General features: G+C 42.9%; 1 pseudogene; it reads left to right on the forward strand.

Moving 5' to 3' along the window:
• Nucleotides 1-531: 531 nt before the first annotated feature.
• Nucleotides 532-24,908, forward strand: part of LOC138363899 (TRPM8 channel-associated factor 1-like) — a 36,053-nt pseudogene continuing 11,676 nt past the window's right edge.

Genomic DNA, 24,908 nt, shown 5'->3' on the forward strand with positions numbered 1-24,908 from the left:
AACTAGCTCATCAAGATTGTAACTTGCTTAGCTAAATGAATTGTGGGGTTCAGTCCCTGAGCCCATTATGTGCATCTGTAACCTTTTCCGCTACCGCCCACAAGATGGGTATTGGGTGCATAATAAATGAACTAAACTGAGGTAGAGAGTCCCTACAAACGCAATCAGAGGTGGTACCCCCCCCCCCCCTTTTATATTTTTTGTAATTTAGAATGTAAGAACTCTTGGATATATAAATACAAAAAAATAAAATGGTTATACTTAGTATTAAAACCCCAATATAAGACTATTAACAGTTAAAATCTTCTAGTTAACAGGCATATAGTTATTGAATGAAGTTTGAGTGATGTCTGTGGTGTAGTACAGTCTCCGTGGTGTAGTGGTAAATGGCCACTGCTTCGCAAGTTGGGATGTTTGTGATGGGGGAGAAGGAAACATTTGCACAGCACGTCCCACGGCGTTGCGCGGGCAGTCTGGGGCCGTATAAATACGGGGGCACAGAGGGGCTCTACCCTGACTCCGCCTGCCCTCGCCGCTGCCCTCGCAACCACTACCCGGCCGCCCGAGATGGACATCACGCCAGCTGCCTCGGTACCTGACCTCTCTCTCATGGACATTATGGGGCCCTCGACACCCCAGACTGATCCGGCAGGGGCCTCCTGCCCTACACTTTTAACCCCAAGGTGAGGTTTTCTGTTCAATTCTAGTCAGGACCTCCCCAGTGCGGCGTGTGCCAAGCGCCATCCCCTCGCGGTCCGTGTGTGCCGCCTTAGCTAGTCCTTTGGGCTCTCTGCTGTTAGTTCCCGGGAGCGCTGGGGCGCCCTTCTTGGCCCCGTGTCGGGCGCTCCCGTGCCGTGCAGGTCGTGTGGCTGGCTTAGGGTCGGCGTGCGCCGGGCCGCGTCCCTAGTGGCCTGCGTTTGGTCTCCACAGGTGGGGCACCTGTGGAGCCCAAACCAAGCGAACAAGCCGTGCCCGTACGTGTCCAGGGGGCCCCGTAGCGTGGCGTGCCCAGGTGCGCGCCCTGCCCGGGGCCCCGTCGGCGGCCAGGAGTGCCCTTGCCGGCGTCGCCACGTGGCCAGGCGTGGTGGGCCCTACGCCCTTCGTGCTCTGCCTTGGGGCCCATGCCTCGCCGCCATCGACCACGTGTCTGGTCGGCTGGGCGTGCTTCGGCGTCCTTCCTGCCTTTCCTTCGGGGCTCCCTGTTGCCGGCCCGCCGGGTTCCCTGGGCTGTCCCAAGGGGCCAGGTTTCTCCTTGTCCGAGGCCATGTGTCGCCATCGGCGACGGCTTGTGGCCAGGTTCGGTCCTACGCCCGGGGCACATGTTCTTGGTGGCGGCGACACGTGGCCAGGCGTGGGCAGCCTTATGGCGGGCCCCGCCTTGGGGCCCATGCCTTGCTGGGTCGACATGTGCCTGGCCGGCAGGGCGTGCTTCGGCGACTTTCCTGCTTTTCCCTCGGGTGTTCCCTGTTGCCGGTCTGCCGGGTTCCCTGGGCTGTCCCCAGGGGTCAGGTCTCCCTGTGCGGACATGCGTCGCCGTCGGCGACGACTTGTGGCCAGGTTCCGGCCCTTCGCCCGGGTCTGCTCCGGGGCACACGCCCTGGTCGTGCTGCCATGTGGCACGGCGCTCCGTGGAGCGCACGGCTGGGCTGTGTTCTGCCCTTCCTGTTCCCTTATTTGGGTGCTAATCCTCGTGGCTTTGCGCCACGGCTTCCCCACGTTCGGGGCTAGGGCTGCCCTGCGCCCGTACGGGCGCGCCTGTGTGCGCCCCCCCCCCCTCCCTTTCGTCCTAGGCCCTGAGCATGCCTTGTGGCAGCGCTTGGTTGGTAGGCCACGGGGTCCTTGGCGTGTGTGGTGTGTTCTCAGCTAGGCACGTCGCCCTCGGACGTCTCGCCCGGCCGTGTTGCCTGGGGAGTTAGTCCCAGGCCCTTTGGAGTCCCGGAGTCCCCAGGTACGTCTTCCCCGGAGTTGTCGCCGAACAAGTTGTCCCCAGACGTCCGTCTGGCCGGTGTAAGACCGGCATGTTGTACCCAGACGTTCGTCTGGCCGGTGTAGCCCGGTGTGTTATTTCAAGCTTTTCGTCGTCCAGGCCCCTCAGGCACGTGTCCTGCTTGCCTGGGGGGTAGCCAGGACCGTTACTCCATGTCCTCCGTCTGGCCGGTGTTGCCCGGCAGATTGGTTCCCAGGCGTTCCCGCCTGGCCGGTGTAGCCCGGTGCGTTTGTCTTAGGCGCCTGCCCGTCCGTTGTAGCAGGGATTCCTCCTACGTTGCAAGTTCAGCGTTCGTCCGCCTGCCCGTCCGCCTTGTGTCGTCTGTCGTTCTTCAACGTCGGAGGGAGACGCTGGCGTTGGAGCACGGACCCGAGATCAGCACGACGACGTCTGCAGGTTTACGTCTAACGGTACGCACCACAGGCCCTGGGTTCGGCGTTGCCGCGGGCAATCCAGGATGACTCGTCTCCCTCGTTGTTCGTTAAATCCTCGGCGTCCAGATCCAGGGGCAGTGCCCTGGGCAGGGGGGTGGCCCCCATGTTGCCTGGGGCACGGTATCCTCCAGCAGATGGCGGCGTCGAAGCGTCGTCGGGAAGAGGCTCCCCCGCCTCGCCCAGCCCTGTACCTATACGTATACGGGCGACTCATATTCCTCCCTATTAATTATTCATTTACGCTCGTTTCCTTCTTCTGCCATTTAGATTGGCGGCCAGGAGGTGCCCTTACGCTTATTCTCCCTCGAGTTTATTCCTTGGTTTTCCACACGCCCATGTTATTTTGGTAGTGTTTCATTGTTTATTGTTTTCTCTACACGCTGATTGTATACCCTTATTTTGTACTTGCAGACATCACGTGCCATGCCTTACCCTTATTCATAATTATGTTCTACATTTCAGCACTGACATGCCTCCTGCTTTCAGATTACCACGGATTCCTTTTGCCAAACAACCTAACTTAATTTACTCCTACATTCGATGCTTTGCGCATGTCGCATGTTCAATTTTGCGTTCGCTGTGTTACAGTACGTTTGTTCACTTTTCCTTGCCTTACGTCATTAAGTAAAGTCAGCCAGGATGTCCTATTTGCAGAGTTATAAGTAACTTATTAAGTAAAGTCAGCCAGGAGGTGCTATTTGCAGTATTCGCGGGCCCTTATTTTGCTTTACGTTCCCTGGCCCTGCTTTTTGCCTAGTTTCCTCAGTAGTTACAGTATTTTGCGCTTGGCTCTTGCAGTTTATCCACGCTACTTATTTGGTTATATTTATGTTATGCATCACCTTCGTTCTCTTAATGTAAAAATGGTTATATATACACGGCGATTGTATACCCTTATTTTGTACTTGCAGATATCACATGCCATGCCTTGCCCCTATTCATAATTATGTTCTACATTTCAGCACTGACATGCCTCCTGCTTTCAGATTACCACGGATTCCTTTTTCCAAACAGCCTACCTTAATTTACTCCGACAGTTGATGCTTTGCTCATGTCGCATGTTTAATTTTGCGTTGCTGTGTTACAGTATGTTTGTTCACCTTTACCTTGCCTTACGTCATTAAGTAAAGTCAGCCAGGATGTGCTATTTGCAGAGTTACTAAGTAAATTATTAAGTAAAGTCAGCCAGGATGTACTATTTGCAGAGTTACTAAGTAAATTATTAAGTAAAGTCAGCCAGGATGTGCTATTTGCAGTATTCGCGGGCCCTTATTTTAGCTTCACGTTTCCTGGCCCTGCACTTTTGCCTAGTTTCCTCGGTAGTTACAGTAGTTTATGGTTAGCTCTTGCTGTTTATTCACGTTACTTATTTGGTTATATTTATGTTATGCTTCTCCTCCGTTTCTTAATGTAAAAATGGTTATTTATTTATTCTAGGGCGAAATGTTCCATTTAACCTACCACAATTTAATACATCTTACTTATTTGGTTACATTTGTGCTGTGCATCATTTTATGTTTGTCATTAAAATTTTTTTTTCTAATTATTATAGGGCGAAATGTTCCATTCGCCTACCACAATTTAATTCCTGTTACTTAATTGGTTACATTTGTGTCGTGCATCATTTATGTTTGTTATAAAAAAAATTATTATAGGGCGAAATGTTACACTTAGCTTACGTTATCTTTGTCTCTTTGCCATCTTTTGTTTATTTCCTTGGCAGTGTCTACAGTTAGTTGTCCCCTTTCCTTCGCCGTTGTTTTTCAAGGCAGCCAGGATGCGCGAGGTGCAGTTGTGGGCCCTCGCCTCTTGCTTTATGCTTCTGGCCCTGCAGTTGTTGGGTTCCTTTCATTTTATTCTCGTTTACGCCTAGCTCTCGCTGTTAGTTATGTTCTTCCCCCGGTTCCTCTGTCGTTCAACTACGCTTGTTGCTACTACATCTGTAAGGTCTGCTAGCTTGCCTTGGTATCTGTGTTGCGGGCCTCTTGCTTCTTGCTTGTTTATTCAGGCTACTATTTTCCCTCCCTTCTCTGTTTTTTTTTTTCCTTGGGTTGGTTAACTTTCTTTCTGTTGCTTAGTTATTCTCTTGGTCTCCTTCGGGTGTTTACTAGAGCTTTGCCTTTATGATTTGGGTAAATTCAGACGCGTCGGGCCCGTTGCTGTGTTACGGGCCTCTTGCCCTTGCTTTAAGTTATTTGGGCCTGTTCGTCAGCCTTCCCCAGCTCATTCGCCTCCTGCAGGCTATGCTTTGCCAGCTGCTTGTCTCCTTTGCTGGGTTACTTTTATGCTTGTCCCCTTCCTGTCTAGGTATGTTTAGGTATGACCAGCGGTGCGCGAGCCGCGGCTTATCGGTTGCCCCCCCCCCCCTGATTCCCATGTTTACTCGGTCTCGCCCTCTTACTTCCGCATTCTTCCATCCCATTCTACGTTATCGCCTCTCGCTTTTGGGCCTATGTCCTTTCTCAGACCGGGTCATGTGCCGTCCAGCGCGCCTCGGCGACGTTATCTTCTCTTCGGCCCACTGTTATTTCCGCCCCCCCCCCCAGCCATGCGGGCACGCCTGTGGGAAACGTCTCCTTGGTTCCTCCTACGTCTGCTTATCTTACCCCCCCCCCTCCTTCGTGCCTGTGGGATTCTGTTTCTATCCCCGGCAACGTGTCTTAATTACTGTTAGTTGGGGCGGCGTATGTTATGCTAGCAGGCGCGGCAGCCGGGTTTTTTTATATTCGAGTTTTTATGTTTCGAGTACTGCGGCGGTCGGGTGAGAGTGAGGGAGAGCCCCTCTCTGCATCGGAATTTATATGGCCCCAGACTTCCCGCGCATCTGCGCGGGTCGCACTGCGCAACTGTTTCTTTGTCCCCCTCTTCAGAAACATCTCCGCTTTGTATTTCAAAGCAGAGGCCATTTTCTGACCAGGGGGAAAAAGACACAGGCCGAATGGGCTTAAATTTTTTATTAGTAAATTAAATTCTGCAGAACATGTAAATAATATAAGTAGGAATTAACAAATGTAACATGTACATGTCTGAGGACTAATTAACTTAAAATGTACCCCCGTAGTAGTAAGCATAGCCTAGACATGGCAAACAAGTTCTGCAGAAACCTAATGGCAGATGAAATATAATTAGAACTAGGTATAACAGTCAGGACACAAAGGGGAAATAAAGTGTATAGACACAACACTTAACGGAGCCCTACCAAGACATAATGGGAAATCCTAGAATTAACAGGTGGGCAGAAAATACCTAGTGACTGGGGAAAACTGATATGACAAATGGGAGAAGTTTTTCCCAGGGCGTGAGGCCGGCCGCCAAGGAATAAGAAGTGTTTCCTGACTCTTACTAGCACCTAGACTGGGCAAAGGATTAGCTGCGGACAGCGGGACACTTGGGGACCGGCGCTGCACCTCCACCGCAGGCCAGCTGGCCGGACCCCCCCCCCCCCCCCCCGAAGGGCGAGGCCCGCTGGTCGCAAGGAGGCCTCAGAGTGGCAGAGCAACAACGTCCCGGACGTAGTCAGCCCCCCGGCTGACTACGTTTAGTTCCAGCTGGTTGCTGGACCCGCCAATATCTCCGATGGCGAGCCCGTCAAGAGAGCCGAGTGGCCCTGTCAATTCTAAATGTAAGAGGGCGTGGTCGGCTGAAGGCGAGCCTAGCTCTGTGAGGGCGGCGCGAATTAATCGCCCTGAAGAAGTGTTGCCTGTTCACTGGGGCACGGGCCGGGTAGAACTTGCCCGGGGGCGCTCGCTGGGCTAGGGTATGCGTGCGTCCTGCACTGTGCTTGTAGGATCCGAAGAGTGTTCATTCCTGACCATGTAAGCGATACCTGGTCCAGTCGGAGCGTGCGTCGTTTTTTTGTCGCGTAGATCACCTCCCCCTGGCTGAAAGATATAAGGCAGTAAGACCCCAATATAAGACTATTAACAGTTAAAATCTTCTAGTTAACAGGCATATAGTTATTGAATGAAGTTTGAGTGATGTCCGTGGTGTAGTACAGTCTCCGTGGTGTAGTGGTAAGACACTCGCCTGGCGTTCCGCGAGCGTTATGTCATGGGTTCGTATCCTGGCCGGGGAGGATTTACTGAGCGCAAATCCTTAACTGTAGCCCCTGTTTAACGCAACAGTAAAATGTGTACTTGGATGAAAAAACGATTCTTCGCGGCGGGGCTCGTATTCCAGGTCGATACTCGTATCGACCTGCCCGACACGCTACGTGTACTAGTGGCTCTACAAGAATGTAACAACTCTTGTATATATCTCTCAATGTGGTGGCTTCTGAATCCTGGCTTCATAAGAACGACGTCCGCCAATGTTTACACTTCGCATCTGAAGGCCCACGAACATGGTCGAGCGCACAAAACACTTGACTGTGGCCAGTTTTTGGGTAGACTCCTTTTACATTTACTGTGTGATTGTTGTACTAGTATATAATAATATGTTTTAAGAGTAAACGCTTAACATGTAATATTTATTAATAAAACAAAGTCAGAAGCTACAGGCCTGTCTCTACACGTCTTATGTGTTAATTTTGGGCGCTCTTGTACTTGTGCGCCAGCTGGCGTTCACAACTAATCTCGCCTGAAAGGACTAGATTTAGTCAATCATAGTTAGTTAGTTTAGTTCATTTATTATGCACCCCATACCCATCTTGTGGGCGGTAGTGGAAAGGGTTGCAGAGGCACATAATGGGCTCAGTAACCCTTTCCACTACCGCCCACAAGATGGGTATGGGGTGCATAATGATAATAATGTGCATTTATTTAGGGGAATAAATTTTTGGGCCCACTCAGAAATAAAGTGCCTCAGAAATAATCGAAACATGATAATAATTAATTTTTGTTGTATTAAAAATATAAATAAAACCCCATGGTTACTCTAATTATGAACACTAGAAAACCGTCAATACCACAGGGAAACTTCGCATCTACTGCAGATACATCGATAATATATATACGTATGTGTGAAAACCCTCCTGGAATTGTCGCGATTAAAGGATCAACTTATCCGCAACTCAATGCTTAACTTTACCCATGAACTAGGCATCCATGGTACACTCCCTTTCCTCCATGTCTACGTGAGGACCTAAGACCCCAAGACTAAGGACTAAGACTTTGGTCTAAGACCAAGACACCTGCCCGAAACGCTTTGCGTAATAGTGACTTTAGGCATTGTATGTACCAGCTCTATCTATAAATCCACCAATTTTTGTAAAATCTCTTGTATGTATGTACCTTACCTGAATAAACATTTATTTATTATTTATTTGTAAGACAACTTTCACCACAGAAGATTATACTAAACCCACCAACACTGGAATGTGTATGAATGGTCAGACAGATATAAGAATAGTGTAATAAAAGCAATTATACTCAGAGCCCTTACTCATTGTTCTGACTGGTATAAAATCTACAGGGAACTGGAAAGAAGCCTTCAAGATTGATTGATTGATGAAGATTAAGCCACCCAAAAGGTGGCACGGGCATGAATAGCCCGTAAGTGGTGGCCCTTTTGAGCCATTACCAGTATCAAGAGCTGATACTGGAGATCTGTGGAGGTGCGACTGCACCCTGCATGACGGGAGATGTCTCCCTTGTGAATGTGTAAAACAAAACCTTCAAGTATTATTAGGTACACAAATTGAGAAGTCAACAACCATATCAGAAGATATTTAGAAAAATTGTATAACACGCTTTCCATGAAACTATTACAAAATTCACTATGATCTCTTTTAAATGGCAAACTTTAGCTATTTTGTGTCACAACTGTTACAATCTCATACTTTTAATAATCATAGTAATCGAAATATTCATATTTTTTATATACAAGAGATGAAACAGAAAGACATAAGCTAGATAGATCTGTGTGTCGCTCCTGAAGACGTCATTAAGGAGACGGACTTTTAGCAAATACCTTCCTGTGATTGGCTGTTGCTGGGAATGCCAACACTCTTTCTATAAATTAAATGCAAACTAAGAAATACGTCCTTTTACACAATAATATCTTTATTTCAAACACAATCTCTTTGTTTTGTACAAGACAGAAATTTCCATCTAACTGAATCATCGAGTTCAATAAGAGAACGGAGCATTGTATCATTGATATTATTCGCGTCAGGCAACCCCCACTGATGACGTCACAAGCTAGGTAGCCAGCCCATGTTCTGTAACACTCGTTACGTCCTGCAGTATTTAATTATCACTTTATTAATGCTTTTAAATACTTAACATTTCACTTTTTATGTAGATTAAAGTTGAAGCAGAATGTCATAAGCAAGGATATTGTGCTGAATAAAGATGATTTACTAGGTGGATGGAGCCTTTAGCTGGTCCCTTACTGTGATTGGCTGTTGTGTGAATGTCAACAAAGAGTTTCTACCAATGATATGCCATTGATTATGCACCCCATACCACTTGTGGGCGGAGCTTGGAACCTCCTACCCGAGCACAACAACCCGCCTTATGGGTTGCTGTTTGGCTATTTATAGTGCTTTGGAAAAAAAAGAGATGGCGTTAGTTGTATTTTGTAGGGTAATTTGTTATAAGTGTAATTTGATGTCAACAGATGGCGTAAGCTGTACCTTATGGCCACTGTTGACCAGCCAGTTGATAGTGTTCTCTTCTGCCGACAGATGGCATCAGCTGTTATTATTACTTCCGAATTCCCTTTAAACACTGATCTACAAATCCCGTAGCTTATGATAAGGTTTTATACTATTCTGGTATTAGATAACAATTAATTTTCTTTTATCTACTGTTGAGAATATCATCATATAACGTCTGCTTAGAATGTACTGTTCTTTGTTGAGGTGGCCGTAATATTATTAAAACAACAATTTATGCATAAAATAACAGCATTTCACACTAAAAATACTTTGATATATTGAAATTTGGTAGTGAATTCCAATCTAGGAATCTCCAATGACGAAACTGTACTGTGTTCGCTTTAGCTGGGTATACAGTATATAATAGTTAATGATAATTCATTGTGTAGGGGACAGGCAGCCAGTGTATATATACATGTTAGGCTTATACCGGTCCCACAAAGATGGAACTATGGAGTAAGACTGGGTGCTGCCGGGGCTGAACTTTATCACCCTTACAAGCACAATTTTTTGTTAAATCTTCACAAGGAAGAACAACTGTAAATGTTGGAATAGTTTATTACAACATACAAGCTAAAGAAACCAGTTCGGAAACTAAGGAAATAAAGCTGCCGAAAAGAAACATTACAAAGTCCACTCATGCAGAGTGATAGACATTCTGGCCAAAACAGGAATTTCACACTGATCTTAATGCTGATATGTTGATGTGATTATCATTTTTTTTTTGAGATATATACAAGAGTTGTTACATTCTTGTACAGCCACTAGTACGCGTAGCGTTTCGGGCAGGTCCCTGGAATACGATCCCCGCCGCGAAGAATCGTTTTTTCATCCAAGTACACATTTTACTGTTGCGTTAAACAGAGGCTACATTTAAGGAATTGCGCCCAGTAAATCCTCCCCGGCCAGGATCCCCCCCGACCCATGACATAACGCTCGCGCAACGCCAGGCGAGTGTCTTACCACTACACCACGGAGACTGGTGTTATATCATAATATAAAGATGTTAAGGCAGGCTGGTTTAGTTCATTTATTATGCACCCCATACCCATCTTGTGGGCGGTAGTGGGAAGGGTTACAGAGGCACATAATGGGCTCAGGGACTGAACCCCACAATTTATTTAGCTAAGCAAGTTACAATCTTGATGAGCTAGTTACAAATTTCAATAGACATCGGCACATTAGGAAAGCCTTTTTATTTATTAAATAGTATAAGGACAAATTAAAAGAACTTAACTTAATTTGAGTTGCTCACGTGGCCCCCAAAAATGTTGTGATTTAATAAAATAACATTGCCCAAGATTACCATCATAGTGCCGTCGGGATGATGGGCAAATAGCCTCGGCTACCATCATCTTTTGTATGGTCGAGTGGTTAAGGTCTCCTGTACACCAGTTGCATAGTGCTCCTGGCAGTATAGGTTCGAGTCACTTATGGGGTGTGAGTTTTCAGTTGCATATATGCCTGGGGACCATTCAGGCTTGTTTGCATATATAAACAACATATCTATATATATATATATATATATATATATATATATATATATATATATATATATATGCGAACAAGCCTGAATGGTCCCCAGGACAATATGCAACTGAAAACTCACACCCCAGAAGTGACTCGAACCCATACTCCCAGAAGCAACGCAACTGGTATGTACAAGACGCCTTAATCCACTTGACCATCACGACCGGACAATAATGAGGTGATAGCCGAGGCTATTTGAACCACCCCACCGCCGGCACTCGGATAGTAATCTTGGGCATAGCATTTTACCAAATCACCTCATTCTTTGGGGCACACGTGAGGAACACAAATGCGAACAAGCCTGAATGGTCCCCAGGACAATATGCAACTGAAAACTCACACCCCAGAAGTGACTCGAACCCATACTCCCAGAAGCAACGCAACTGGTATGTACAAGACGCCTTAATCCACTTGACCATCACGACCGGACAATAATGAGGTGATAGCCGAGGCTATTTGAACCACCCCACCGCCGGCACTCGGATAGTAATATTGGGCATAGCATTTTACCAAATCACCTCATTCTTTGGGGCACACGTGAGGAACACAAATGCGAACAAGCCTGAATGGTCCCCAGGACAATATGCAACTGAAAACTCACACCCCAGAAGTGACTCGAACCCATACTCCCAGAAGCAACGCAACTGGTATGTACAAGACGCCTTAATCCACTTGACCATCACGACCGGAAAATAATGAGGTGATAGCCGAGGCTATTTGAACCACCCCACCGCCGGCACTCGGATAGTAATCTTGGGCATAGCATTTTACCAAATCACCTCATTCTTTGGGGCACACGTGAGGAACACAAATGCGAACAAGCCTGAATGGTCCCCAGGACAATATGCAACTGAAAACTCACACCCCAGAAGTGACTCGAACCCATACTCCCAGAAGCAACGCAACTGGTATGTACAAGACGCCTTAATCCACTTGACCATCACGACCGGACAATAATGAGGTGATAGCCGAGGCTATTTGAACCACCCCACCGCCGGCACTCGGATAGTAATCTTGGGCATAGCATTTTACCAAATCACCTCATTCTTTGGGGCACACGTGAGGAACACAAATGCGAACAAGCCTGAATGGTCCCCAGGACAATATGCAACTGAAAACTCACACCCCAGAAGTGACTCGAACCCATACTCCCAGAAGCAACGCAACTGGTATGTACAAGACGCCTTAATCCACTTGACCATCACGACCGGACAATAATGAGGTGATAGCCGAGGCTATTTGAACCACCCCACCGCCGGCACTCGGATAGTAATCTTGGGCATAGCATTTTACCAAATCACCTCATTCTTTGGGGCACACGTGAGGAACACAAATGCGAACAAGCCTGAATGATCCCCAGGACAATATGCAACTGAAAACTCACACCCCAGAAGTGACTCGAACCCATACTCCCAGAAGCAACGCAACTGGTATGTACAAGACGCCTTAATCCACTTGACCATCACGACCGGACAATAATGAGGTGATAGCCGAGGCTATTTGAACCACCCCACCGCCGGCACTCGGATAGTAATCTTGGGCATAGCATTTTACCAAATCACCTCATTCTTTGGGGCACACATGAGGAACACGAATGTGAACAAGCCTGAATGGTCCCCAGGACAATATGCAACTGAAAACTCACACCCCAGAAGTGACTCGAACCCATACTCCCAGAAGCAACGCAACTGGTATGTACAAGACGCCTTAATCCACTTGACCATCACGACCGGACAATAATGAGGTGATAGCCGAGGCTATTTGAACCACCCCACCGCCGGCACTCGGATAGTAATCTTGGGCATAGCATTTTACCAAATCACCTCATTCTTTGGGGCACACGTGAGGAACACAAATGCGAACAAGCCTGAATGGTCCCCAGGACAATATGCAACTGAAAACTCACACCCCAGAAGTGACTCGAACCCATACTCCCAGAAGCAACGCAACTGGTATGTACAAGACGCCTTAATCCACTTGACCATCACGACCGGACAATAATGAGGTGATAGCCGAGGCTATTTGAACCACCCCACCGCCGGCACTCGGATAGTAATCTTGGGCATAGCATTTTACCAAATCACCTCATTCTTTGGGGCACACGTGAGGAACACAAATGCGAACAAGCCTGAATGGTCTTGTTCGCATTTGTGTTCCTCACGTGTGCCCCAAAGAATGAGATGATTTGGTAAAATGCTATGCCCAAGATTACTATCCGAGTGCCGGCGGTGGGGTGGTTCAAATAGCTTCGGCTATCACCTCATTATTGTCCGGTCGTGATGGTCAAGTGGATTAAGGCGTCTTGTACATACCAGTTGCGTTGCTTCTGGGAGTATGGGTTCGAGTCACTTCTGGGGTGTGAGTTTTCAGTTGCATATTGTCCTGGGGACCATTCAGGCTTTTTCGCATTTGTGTTCCTCACGTGTGCCCCAAAGAATGAGGTGATTTGGTAAAATGCTATGCCCAAGATTACTATCCGAGTGCCGGCGGTGGGGTGGTTCAAATAGCCTCGGCTATCACCTCATTATTGTCCGGTCGTGATGGTCAAGTGGATTAAGGCGTCTTGTACATACCAGTTGCGTTGCTTCTGGGAGTATGGGTTCGAGTCACTTCTGGGGTGTGAGTTTTCAGTTATATATATATATTATAATTGTATAACACACACACACACACACACACACATATATATATATATATATATATATATATATATATATATATATATATATATATATATATATATATATATATATATATATATATATATATATATATATATATATATATATATATATATATATGACAATGTCAGACCACGGAGGAAAATGAAACAGGAATTTCCTTAAGTACTTTCGTATATTAAATACATCTTCAGAAGGAAGAATACATCTTCCTTCTGAAGATGTATTTAATATACGAAAGTACTTAAGAAAATTCCTGTTTCATTTTCCTCCGTGGTCTGACATTGTCACATTCTTAATCACGTGTTTATTTTCGTGATATACATATATATATATATATATATATATATATATATATATATATATATATATATATATATATATATATATATATATATATATATATGTCGTACCTAATAGCCAGAACGCACTTCTCAGCCTACTATTCAAGGCCTGATTTGCCTAATAAGCCAAGTTTTCATGAATTAATGTTTTTTCGTCTACCTAACCTACCTAACCTAACCTAACCTAGCTTTTTTTGGCTACCTAACCTAACCTTACCTATAAATATAGGTTAGGTTAGGTTAGGTAGGGTTGGTTAGGTTCGGTCATATATCTACGTTAATTTTAACTCCAATAAAAAAAAATTGACCTCATACATAGAGAAAAGGGGTGGTTTATCATTTCATAAGAAAAAAATTATAGTAAATATATTAATTCAGGAAAACTTGGCTTATTAGGCAAATCGGGCCTTGAATAGTAGGCTGAGAAGTGAGTTCTGGCTACTAGGTACGACATATATATATATATATATATATATATATATATATATATATATATATATATATATATATATATATATATATATATATATATATATATATATATATATATATATAGATATTATATATTATATAATATTATATATATATATATATATATATATTATATATATATATATATATATATATATATATATGTCGTACCTAATAGCCAGAATGCACTTGTCAGCCTACTATGCAAGGCCCGATTTGCCTAATAAGCCAAGTTTTCCTGAATTAATATATTTTCTCCAACTTTTTTCTTATGAAATGATAAATCTACCCATTTCATTATGTATGAGGTCAATTTTTTTCATTGGAGTTTAAATTAACGTAGATATACCAAACCTAACCAACCCTACCTAACCTAACCTAACCTATCTTTATAGGTTAGGTTAGGTTAGGTAACCCAAAAAGTTAGGTTAGGTTAGGTTAGGTAGGTTAGGTAGTCGAAAAACAATTATTTCATGAAAACTTGGCTTATTAGTCAAATTCGGCTTTGCATAGTAGGCTGATAAGTGAGTTCTGGCTACTAGGTACGACATATATATATATATATATATATTATATATATATATATATATATATATATATATATTATATATATATAATATATATATATATATATATATATAATATATATATATATATATATATATATATATATATATATATATATATATATATATATGTCGTACCTAATAGCCAGAATGCACTTGTCAGCCTACTATGCAAGGCCCCGATTTGCCTAATAAGCCAAGTTTTCCTGAATTAATATATTTTCTCTAACTTTTTTCTTATGAAATGATAAATCTACCCATTTCATTATGTATGAGGTCAATTTTTTTCATTGGAGTTTAAATTAACGTAGATATATGACCAAACCTAACCAACCCTACCTAACCTAACCTAACCTATCTTTATAGGTTAGGTTAGGTTAGGTAACCCAAAAGTTAGGTTAGGTTAGGTTAGGTAGGTTAGGTAGGTCGAAAAACAATTATTTCATGAAAACTTGGCTTATTAGTCAAATTCGGCTTTTGCATAGTAGGCTGATAAGTGAGTTCTGGCTACCTAGGTTACGACATATATATATATATATATATATATATATTATATATATATCTATATATATAGACATATGTTGTACCTAGTAGCCAGAACGCAATATTAGGCCTATTATGGAAATCCCGATTTGCCTAATATGCCAAGTTTTTCTGAATTTATATAATATTTCATTATTTTTTCTTATGAAATGATAAAGCTATCCATTTCATTATGAATGAGTTATTTTTTTTTTAAATTGAGTTTCAACTAACGTAGATATATGACTGAACCTAACCTACCCTACCTAACCTAACCTAACGTATCTTAACCTAACCTAAACTAACATAACTAAATCAGTAATTCATGTTCTTAATATAATATATTAAAAATATTTAAAATAAACCAACTGGAAACAATTTATTGAAAATAAAGAAAATCACTCTGCCTATTAGGCAAATCGGGCCTTGCATAGTAGGCCGAGAAGTGCGTTCTGGCTACTAGGTACGACATATATATATATATATATATATATATATATATATATATATATATATATATATATATATATATTATATATATATGTCGTACCTAGTAGCCAGAACGCACTTCTCAGCCTATTATGCTAGGCCCGATTTGCCTAATAAGCCAAGTTTTCCTGAATTAATATATTTTCTCTAATTTTTTTCTTATGAAATGATAAAGCTACCCATTTCATTATATATGAGATCAATTTATTTTTATTAGAGTTAAAATTAATGTAGATATATGACCAAACCTAACCAACCCTGCCTAACCTAACCTAACCTATCTGTATAGGTTAGGTTAGGTTAGGTAGCAGAAAAAGTTAGGTTAGGTTAGGTTAGGTAGGTTAGGTAGTCGAAAAACAAATAATTCATGAAAACTTGGCTTATTAGGCAAATCGGGCCATGCATAGTAGGCTCAGAAGTGCGTTCTGGCTACTAGGTACGACATATATATATATATATATATATATATATATATATATATATATATATATATATGTCGTACCTAGTAGCCAGAACGCACTTCTCAGCCTACTATTCAAGGCCCGATTTGCCTAATAAGCCAAGTTTTCCTGAATTAATATATTTACTATAATTTTTTTCTTATGAAATGATAAAGCTACCCTTTTCACTATGTATGAGGTTTTTTTTTTTTATTGGAGTTAAAATTAACGTAGATATATGACCGAACCTAACCAACCCTACCTAACCTAACCTAACCTATATATATAGGTAAGGTTAGGTTAGGTAGCCAAAAAAAGCTAGGTTAGGTTAGGTTAGGTAGGTTAGGTAGTCGAAAAAGAATACTTCATGAAAACTCGGCTTATTAGGCAAAACGGGCCTTGCATAGTAGGCTGAGAAGTGAGTTCTGGCTACTAGGTACGACATATATATATATATATATATATATATATATATAAATATATATATATATATATATATATATATATATATATATATATTTTTTTATTATTACCCAACTTAACTTATTATTTAGTAATCGCCACGGCTTAACTTGGCGTTCTCGCAGTTACCAAAACTGAATTAATTCACATATTTTTTGGGTTAACATCTGTGAGCTTTAAACAAAACCACCATCGAAGTTGGTTACACATGAAATATGCTCGAATAAATATACCGAGGGTAAAAGTCTAAATAATATTAACGTAGTAGCAAGGTGGTAACTGTAGTTAGTAAATAGGAAGAGTGGTGTCAGTGTGTGTGTGTGTGTGCGGGGCCACAGGGTGGGTGTGTGCATTGCTCTCTCCCGCCTCTACAGTGTTATTGAGGCTTTCCTCGCCTACTGCAGGTATTGTACTAAGTGATCTTTTACCCCCCTGCGATATTCAGTGTTAGAGAATTGTGACGATATTCTGTTAGGGTGATTACGTGTAAACTGGGCGTTGGCACTGTTGGTGAGTTGTCTTGCGTTCACTGAACGGTAAACAAAATATTACCAACGAGTGCAAATGAATTAAAAGATGACTCGCTGAGCATAATTATAGATTACATATACAATTAATCGTTGTTATGCTATATATATTAGTTCCTTGGAGAGCGTGAATATAGTTGATCTCTTTTTTTTTTTTTTTTTTTTTTTTTGAGATATATACAAGAGTTGTTACATTCTTGTACAGCCACTAGTACGCGTAGCGTTTCGGGCAAGTCCTTAATCCTATGGTCCCTGGAATACGATCCCCTGCCGCGAAGAATCGTTTTTTCATCCAAGTACACATTTTACTGTTGCGTTAAACAGAGGCTACAGTTAAGGAATTGCGCCCAGTAAATCCTCCCCGGCCAGGATACGAACCCATGACATAGCGCTCACGGAACGCCAGGCGAGTGTCTTACCACTACACCACGGAGACTGATAGACCTTCACGGAGATGAAAGTGTGGAAAGAACTGGTTACTTGGGTCCACCTTCATGATCCGGGGCGCGGAGAAGCCGTTATCAAAATCCTCAGATTAGGCAAAATTGTAATTAATTTTGTCAATAAAGATGTTAATAATAATAATAGTTTCCAAAGTTTATTTATTTATTTATTAAGTTATATACAAGAAGGTTATTGTATTTATTTATATATACCAGGGTTCTTACATTCTTGTACAGCCACTAGCACGACGCATAGCGTTTCGGGCAGGTCCTTAATCCTAATTTTCACACACACATACATCCCCTGGAAGCAGCCCGTAGCAGCTGTCTAACTCCCAGGTACCTATTTACTGAACAGAGCATCAGGGTGAAAGAAACTCTGCCCATTTGTTACCTCCTCCTCCGGGGGCATCGATCCCGGACTCTTAGGAATACGAACCCCGAATGCTGTCTACTTAGCTGTCAGGCCCTTAGCTACATTTAGATAGTTATGCTGTCAGAGGATGAATCGTGATACAGCTACAGGGAGGGGCAGGAAGTGCTGTTATTGCTCATCAGCCCGATGGCAGCACAATTCAAAGAAATATCCGAATTAGTAACTGGGCGTCCACAATGCAGGCCGAGTTGGTAGCGATACTGGTAGCACTCGAAATTATTGACAACACTGAAGTAGACAGCTTAATTATTTCTGACTCCCTTTCCTCACTACGAGCAATAAACAGTTTGCAATCAAGAAATAACGTGCTTGTCTTGGAAGCTAGACGTAGATATGTAAGAATACTTAGCAAGAGGGTAAATATAAAAATGTGGATTCCTTCTCACATTGGCCTGCAGGAACATGACAAAGTTGACGCCCTTGCTAAGGCTGCAGTAAATAAAGACAGTATTGAATGGAATCTTGAATATCAAATAGGTCCCTTAAAAGTGTCATTAGACGAGAACTCCTAGATGGATTTGAAGAAAGTAGAACAGTGCAAACTGGAACTAGTAGGTCCATTGTTCATCACAATGAAATGTGTGAAGTAAAACATGTGTATGGGGCAAGTAACAAAGTCAGTAGACTAACAGATGTTGTCACAGCTCGTATAAGACTTGGCTACAAGTATCTCTGGCAGTTCGGCTTGTATAGGGATCTAGATGAAGTAAAGTGTAAAGTGTGTGGACATAGGCAGGGACACACACTCGAACACTATATCTTGGATTGTTGTAAAATTGAGCCTTTTAGAGATAAATCTAAGCTCACTCTGTATGATATGGCAACCTATCTTATTACCATGGATAAATTACCTGAAATCCTTGCACTGTACCCACATTTCGCTTCCAGTAGATGAACGACATATGAGATTCAGAAACAAGTAGTGTATTGTGAGGACTAATAATAAACAGAAGCTCCCCTATGACTCTGTAATATCCCCATTGGCCAAACTATTATGTATTAACGATAAGACCTACCATTAATGTATGATGACTTACTGTAAATATGTAGCTCTTGTAATAGCACTTTCTCTGTAACTAGCTGACATTGTATCTATAAGGTGTGAAGGATTGAAGAAATTGTTTATGTAATAATCTAAGATGAGGTCTGATAAAGACCTTTTGTGCCCTCTGTAATGCTTTTGCGCTACCGCTCACAGGATGAGTATGGGGTGCACAATAAACTAGCCGCCTTCGGCGGCAACAACAAAAAAACAAATCATACACCTGAACAAGTCACGCTAACACCTGAACAAGTCACGCTAACACCTGAACAAGTCACGCTAACACCTGAACAAGTCACGCTAACACCTGAACAAGTCACGCTAACACCTGAACAAGTCACGCTAACACCTGAACAAGTCACGCTAACACCTGAATAAGTCACGCTAACACCTGATAAGTCACGCTAACACCTGAACAAGTCACGCTAACACCTGAACAAGTCACGCTAACACCTGAACAAGTCACGCTAACACCTGAACAAGTCACGCTAACACCTGAATAAGTCACGCTAACACCTGAATAAGTCACGCAAATGTTGGGGAGGAAAAAATTTTCAACTTCCTCTGAACTCTACATGGGATGAAGTTTGCATTTCCATGTCTGCCCTTTTAGCTAACATAGTCTTGCCATAGTTATATATATTTATAATATGTTCCTAAACTAACCAGGTCTTTTTATGGTTCAGTAATGTGTTACAGAACACGATTTTCACCTTGCTTCAAATGATTGCTTGATACATTACATGAAATGCATTATATAGCTGTGTTGTGGGTTTGTGGCATGCATTGCTAGGGCCAAGTTTTTAGCAATCTCATTGTGCAGTGCTGCTACCCGTTGTATAGATATACTGTATTGTTTTAATAATATTAAGGCAAAGCAATAGACAGGGGTAAACAGGTTTCTTACGTGTTTTGAAGCTGTAAGGCTTGGATTGCAGTTTTGTTTTGTTTGGAATCATTAAAGATAGTGCACGAGACATATTGTGAAGGTATTAATGTTAGAACTTAATATTAACCATAACGTTCAGCTATAAATCTTGATAATTTGTTCGGTAGTCTCCACTCTGATGTAGAAAAGGTGGGATCCGCGACATTGGTGACAAACTGTTCATTATTATTCTCGATTTAAAACTCACATTTGTTGAGTGCAGCTGTGAGGAGGTGGTTCACCAGCTCACTTACAATAGTGCTCTTATGCCTGTGGGAGCCAGTACACTTGTTAAGTGCACTTGTTAAGTGGGCGGACTTAAGTTTTGTACCAGCAACCGAAACATCTAGTGTTTGGGCTCATGTGAGAGCCCCAGTCATCAGCAGTCCATAAATGTTACCCTGGCCGGGGTGGCATGTCTGTGGACAGTGCTAGAGCTGATAGCATCATCTCATTGTATGGCATGAGGCCAGGCTCAGCTTTGCGCGGGAAACAGCTAGGCCGTCGGCCTGGGTGTGGGGCCCCCGCGCTGGCTGCCCACTTGAGTGGTTGTCATGGAAACCAGCCGCCATCTTAGTAAACATCTTGAGCCGCCATGTTGGTCGGCCATCTTGGAGCTGCCCTAGGGGCTATGCTACACCGTCGCTGATTGGATGAGAGGGGTAGGCCGCTGTATGCCTTCCTCTCATTGGTTATTTCGAGAAGGACGCGGGAATAGCCGTTGTGTAGCATCATTCTGAACTCGGCCGCCACCTTGTCAAGACGTTCCTGTACTCAATTCGGCCAAATTGATGTATAGGGCGTCGTGGTGGCTGGACTACAACTGCTGATGCTTCCTGCTTCACCTACGACATCGGTCGTCACAGAATCCGGCCGAAGTCGTCGCTTGGAGGGGTTTAAGACATTATTGTATGCAGGGGGTAGAGGTACAGTGATCTGGGATCGTGGGGGAATGTGCATACGAGCAGCAACAGACTCGTAGATCCCATTACCAGTGATGATTAGACTTGCTAGTGCTCTGTAGCAGTCGATGGGAACGGGGAAATTTGCGTCAGTGTTAAGGCAAATTTCCCAAGGTTGGTGTGAGACGCTATCGTTGTGCGTGTCACCTGGGTATGAACGCTTCACTTCACCGGGGAGTCGAGGGTGCGAACTCAGCCGTGTTGAGTGTGAGGGGTTCGAGTGTGCGCCAATTTTCTGTATAAGTACCACGTAAGGAACTACCGCCGCCTACGCCACCCGGAGCGATTCAGCCACCTATAGCGGGGTGCCTGATGTATGGGAATGGTGTGTAAAGCCGGCAGTGTGAATGAGTAAGTACCTATGTGTGTATTTCGGTGATTAGTAGTCTCTAAAGCTTGAATTCGAGGTCAAGTGTTCCGTCACATTGTCACGCAGCACCTGTTCAGGTGGAGTGAATTGTGGGCGAGGAGATTAATCACCTGTGTTGTCATCTTGTCAGTCCAGAGGGACTTAAGTGTACACAGACGTACAGTGTGTGTGTGTGTGTGGGTACACACGGGGAACAGGATACATAGATTAGCCAAGGACGGAGAGGATGTCCATGTAATAAATTCTTTTATTTCATTGTGGTAATCATTTTTGATCGTCCGTGGGACGGAGTGATATCATTTCCATGTGTGGTCTTGCAGGTGTGGAATTCCAACACTGAGCGCTCAGGTATGTGTAACGCCAGTGATTCCTGGCAATGATTATTGTGGAGTGTGCCACAGTGTGGCTTAAATTTCTTGTAGTGTTCCCAGGGCCGTGACAAGTGTGATTTATATAAATATATATATTGTGGTTGCAGTATTAATTAACGTAAATTTTGGTGAGGTTTGGTGAGTGACGAGGCCGTCTAGAGAGACCGCCCCCGCTCTGTCGAGTAACGTAACTCTCGAGTGTTTATCGTCATGCGTGACCGATAAATCACTCACCCATGTGATTTAAGGAGTGTGAGATTCTCCTTAGTGTTCCCAATAACGTTTGATAGCTGTAGGCTACATGTGTCAGCGGTAATTATATATATATATATAATCGTAGTGTCACGGTGCCCAGTGTTAATGTGTTATTTACTGTGTGGTGATTGCAATATATTGACCTATGTTCTAGGGGTCATTTGCAGCAGTAAGTGTGTGCAGTATCCTAATATTTGGAAATTGGAGTACTTGCCGTGTGTGTTATTGCAAAGGGGGTTGTTATTTGATGGTGATTGTTGCTAGTGTTGAGCAATCACCGTATGTGATTGCAGTTCAGTAAAACCATTGTGGGGCAGTGTTCTAGAGGGTTCATGTCCTGTATGTTATTTTGCTAGATTCTGCAGTATTGTCATAGCAACCGGATTGTAACGTAAATCACTGTGATTTGTTAGTGTGATTTGTCATTGTCGTGGGTGAACTCGGCTGTAGACGAGTACTTGGATACAAATATATTCTCCTGGTTATCTGGTAGGACATCGAAGTCCAGTATTCAGTGAGGTGATTGCGAGGCAATTAATATAACGTAACCAAGGGAACGCCCATTGCTTTAAGAGAATTTGTTCTTTGACAATTTGAGTAATGTAGAATGCGTTTGGGTTAATTTACTTTCCTGTAAGCAGCTACGGTAGTCTCGAGGAGCCTAGCCATCAGCCAGATAAGAATTAGAGTATTGTCTGTCGTAATTAACGGTCAGTGGGCCGGGTAATTGACGTGTTTCAGGAAGTCAAAGTAATTAATCTCGATCCTTGTTTGATCGACTCACACGAAGGCTACATTGTTCCATTAACGTAACGTCGTTATCTGCCCGGAAGTACCGGCATTTGATTGACTCGTGAGAGGAGTAACGTCATTTTAGAATAACGTAAACGTGGGGCTAATTACTGTTATTAGTCGCCTGAATTGGTCTGAGCATGGAAGGCTCAGACGGAATTCGTACCTTAATGTAAATTGCTGAGCCAGTGTGAAAGGTTGCGTATTTTAATTGTTTAATTATTGATCTTGAGGATAGTAATTAATTACTCTAAAGGTAATCACGAGTGATTACCGTTCTCTTAGCACTTTGGACATTGCAAATCAGAGTTTACCATCGCTGAGTGATTAGTAACCGATTAACGTAAATTAACGTAACTAGTAGAGATTAATCAGCTGTCTGGAAGTACAGGGATTAATGGGATTTTCTCACTGAATGCTCGACGGGTAGAGTGTTGTTTGATTTCCGCGTTACTAGTGACAGTTGTAAGAGTTGTTAATTTAACGTAAATGTTACCTTGTAATTAACGTAAATGTTATTGTATTATTAACGTAAATCAATTGTTATTGATTGTTGATCGTCCGTGGGACGTAGTGTTAACGTAAGGATTAATTTGAGGAAGGGTGCTGGAGTTACCAGTGAACCCATTAGTTATTGTTGTCATTGAAAGACTACTGATTTGATTGCATTGCAACCGCTGTTGCAGGTAGACTGTACTGAGGCGTAGAACAGTTAGGAGGTTACTGGAGACGTATTTCAGAACCTACTGTGTCATTTGTTGTAATTGTGATTATAGATCTGTTAGTTCTTGCTTGCTTGTTGATTCCTCTGTGGTCACGCTTATGTTCGAGTTAGTTCATTATGCAGTCCGAGGGGCTGGAGTCTAGCTGTCATTGATAGTGTCACAGGAAGGATTTCGAGTAACGTCATTGACATTTCTTTTGTTTTGTTGTAGTAGTTAGTACTTTATTGAATAAACTAAGTTGTTATGGTTAACACTGTCTTTTCGTTACACCCCACACATTATTATTGTTATGCAAATGTTCTTCACACTCGACTAACATTGAGACTAATTTTCTGAGCTTTGGATCAAATATACGGCACCACACAACAATAAATTATTGTTGTGAGAGCCCGTGACCTACTCGTTAGATTCGCTTCGGCGATTGGCGAAGGTCGGCGGCCTAAGTGGGGGGGATTTCATTTTCATTGGGGTCTCGGCGTTTGCTCGCGCCTAGTCAATTGTTCATACATGGTCCCAAAGTGAGGAATGAGCTGGTTACTACACTGGTGTGTTAGCTAAGCAAGTCCTTCCTCAGGCGACCTAGTTGAATATCACGACAGGAATAAAGGTTAAAGAATAAAGAAAATTCTTAGAAATTTTCCGAGCTAAAATTCCTTATACAATTTTAATTTATTCCAAAACTTCTCACAAGTTAAAAAACTACAAACTCTCACAGCAGCCATGTTGTACTGCCATATGATTTTACAGCTCTCATTATGTTGCTACAAGACCGTTGTCATGTCTCACGCCTTGCACCTACACCAAGTTAGTTTAGGAATACTCTCCAAAGTATTCACAACCACCAATAGTTAAGTCATAGCCTAGCAGCATGAAATCAAATCAATCAATCAAAAGTTTATTTAGGTAAGGTACATACATACAAGAGATTTTACAAAGAGTGATGGATTTATAGATAGGGCTAGTACATACAATGCCTAAAGCCACTATTACGCAAAGCGTTTCGGGCATGAAGTAGCCTAGTAATAGCCTAGCAGCATGAAAGTAACCACTGCATTACGCAGGAAAGCGGAGGATTTTCTGGAGGGGAAGAAAAGACAGAAATGTTATAGCCGCTTCATTAATATGTCTGCAGCAAATAAAAACTTGTTCTACTGATAAATAAATAGGCCCCCATGCTGTTGGTGTCTTTTTTCCCACTGCATTACGCAGGAAAGCGGAGGAAAAGCTGAACAGAAATGTCTGAGATTAGCCTCAAGGTTGGGGGACTACCCTTACTTTACAGCCACCCCCATAAGACGACCACCTGTTCGTCATGAATCACACACACGGTCGTCCCTAATTACCCACAGCACACCTGGATCTGTATACTTAGAAGGCTGACTGATTCAATAATCACACTTGTAATATGATGTTATTATTAGTCAAGCCTAATTAGATCGACCTTAAGACTTGTTGGCGCTCCAGGCAAGCTGAATATCGGGCCCCTAACAAGCATATATATCTATATAATATATATATATATCTATATAT

This window comes from Procambarus clarkii, chromosome 12 (genome assembly GCF_040958095.1).
Source record: "Procambarus clarkii isolate CNS0578487 chromosome 12, FALCON_Pclarkii_2.0, whole genome shotgun sequence".
In the NCBI taxonomy this organism is placed as follows: domain Eukaryota; kingdom Metazoa; phylum Arthropoda; class Malacostraca; order Decapoda; family Cambaridae; genus Procambarus; species Procambarus clarkii.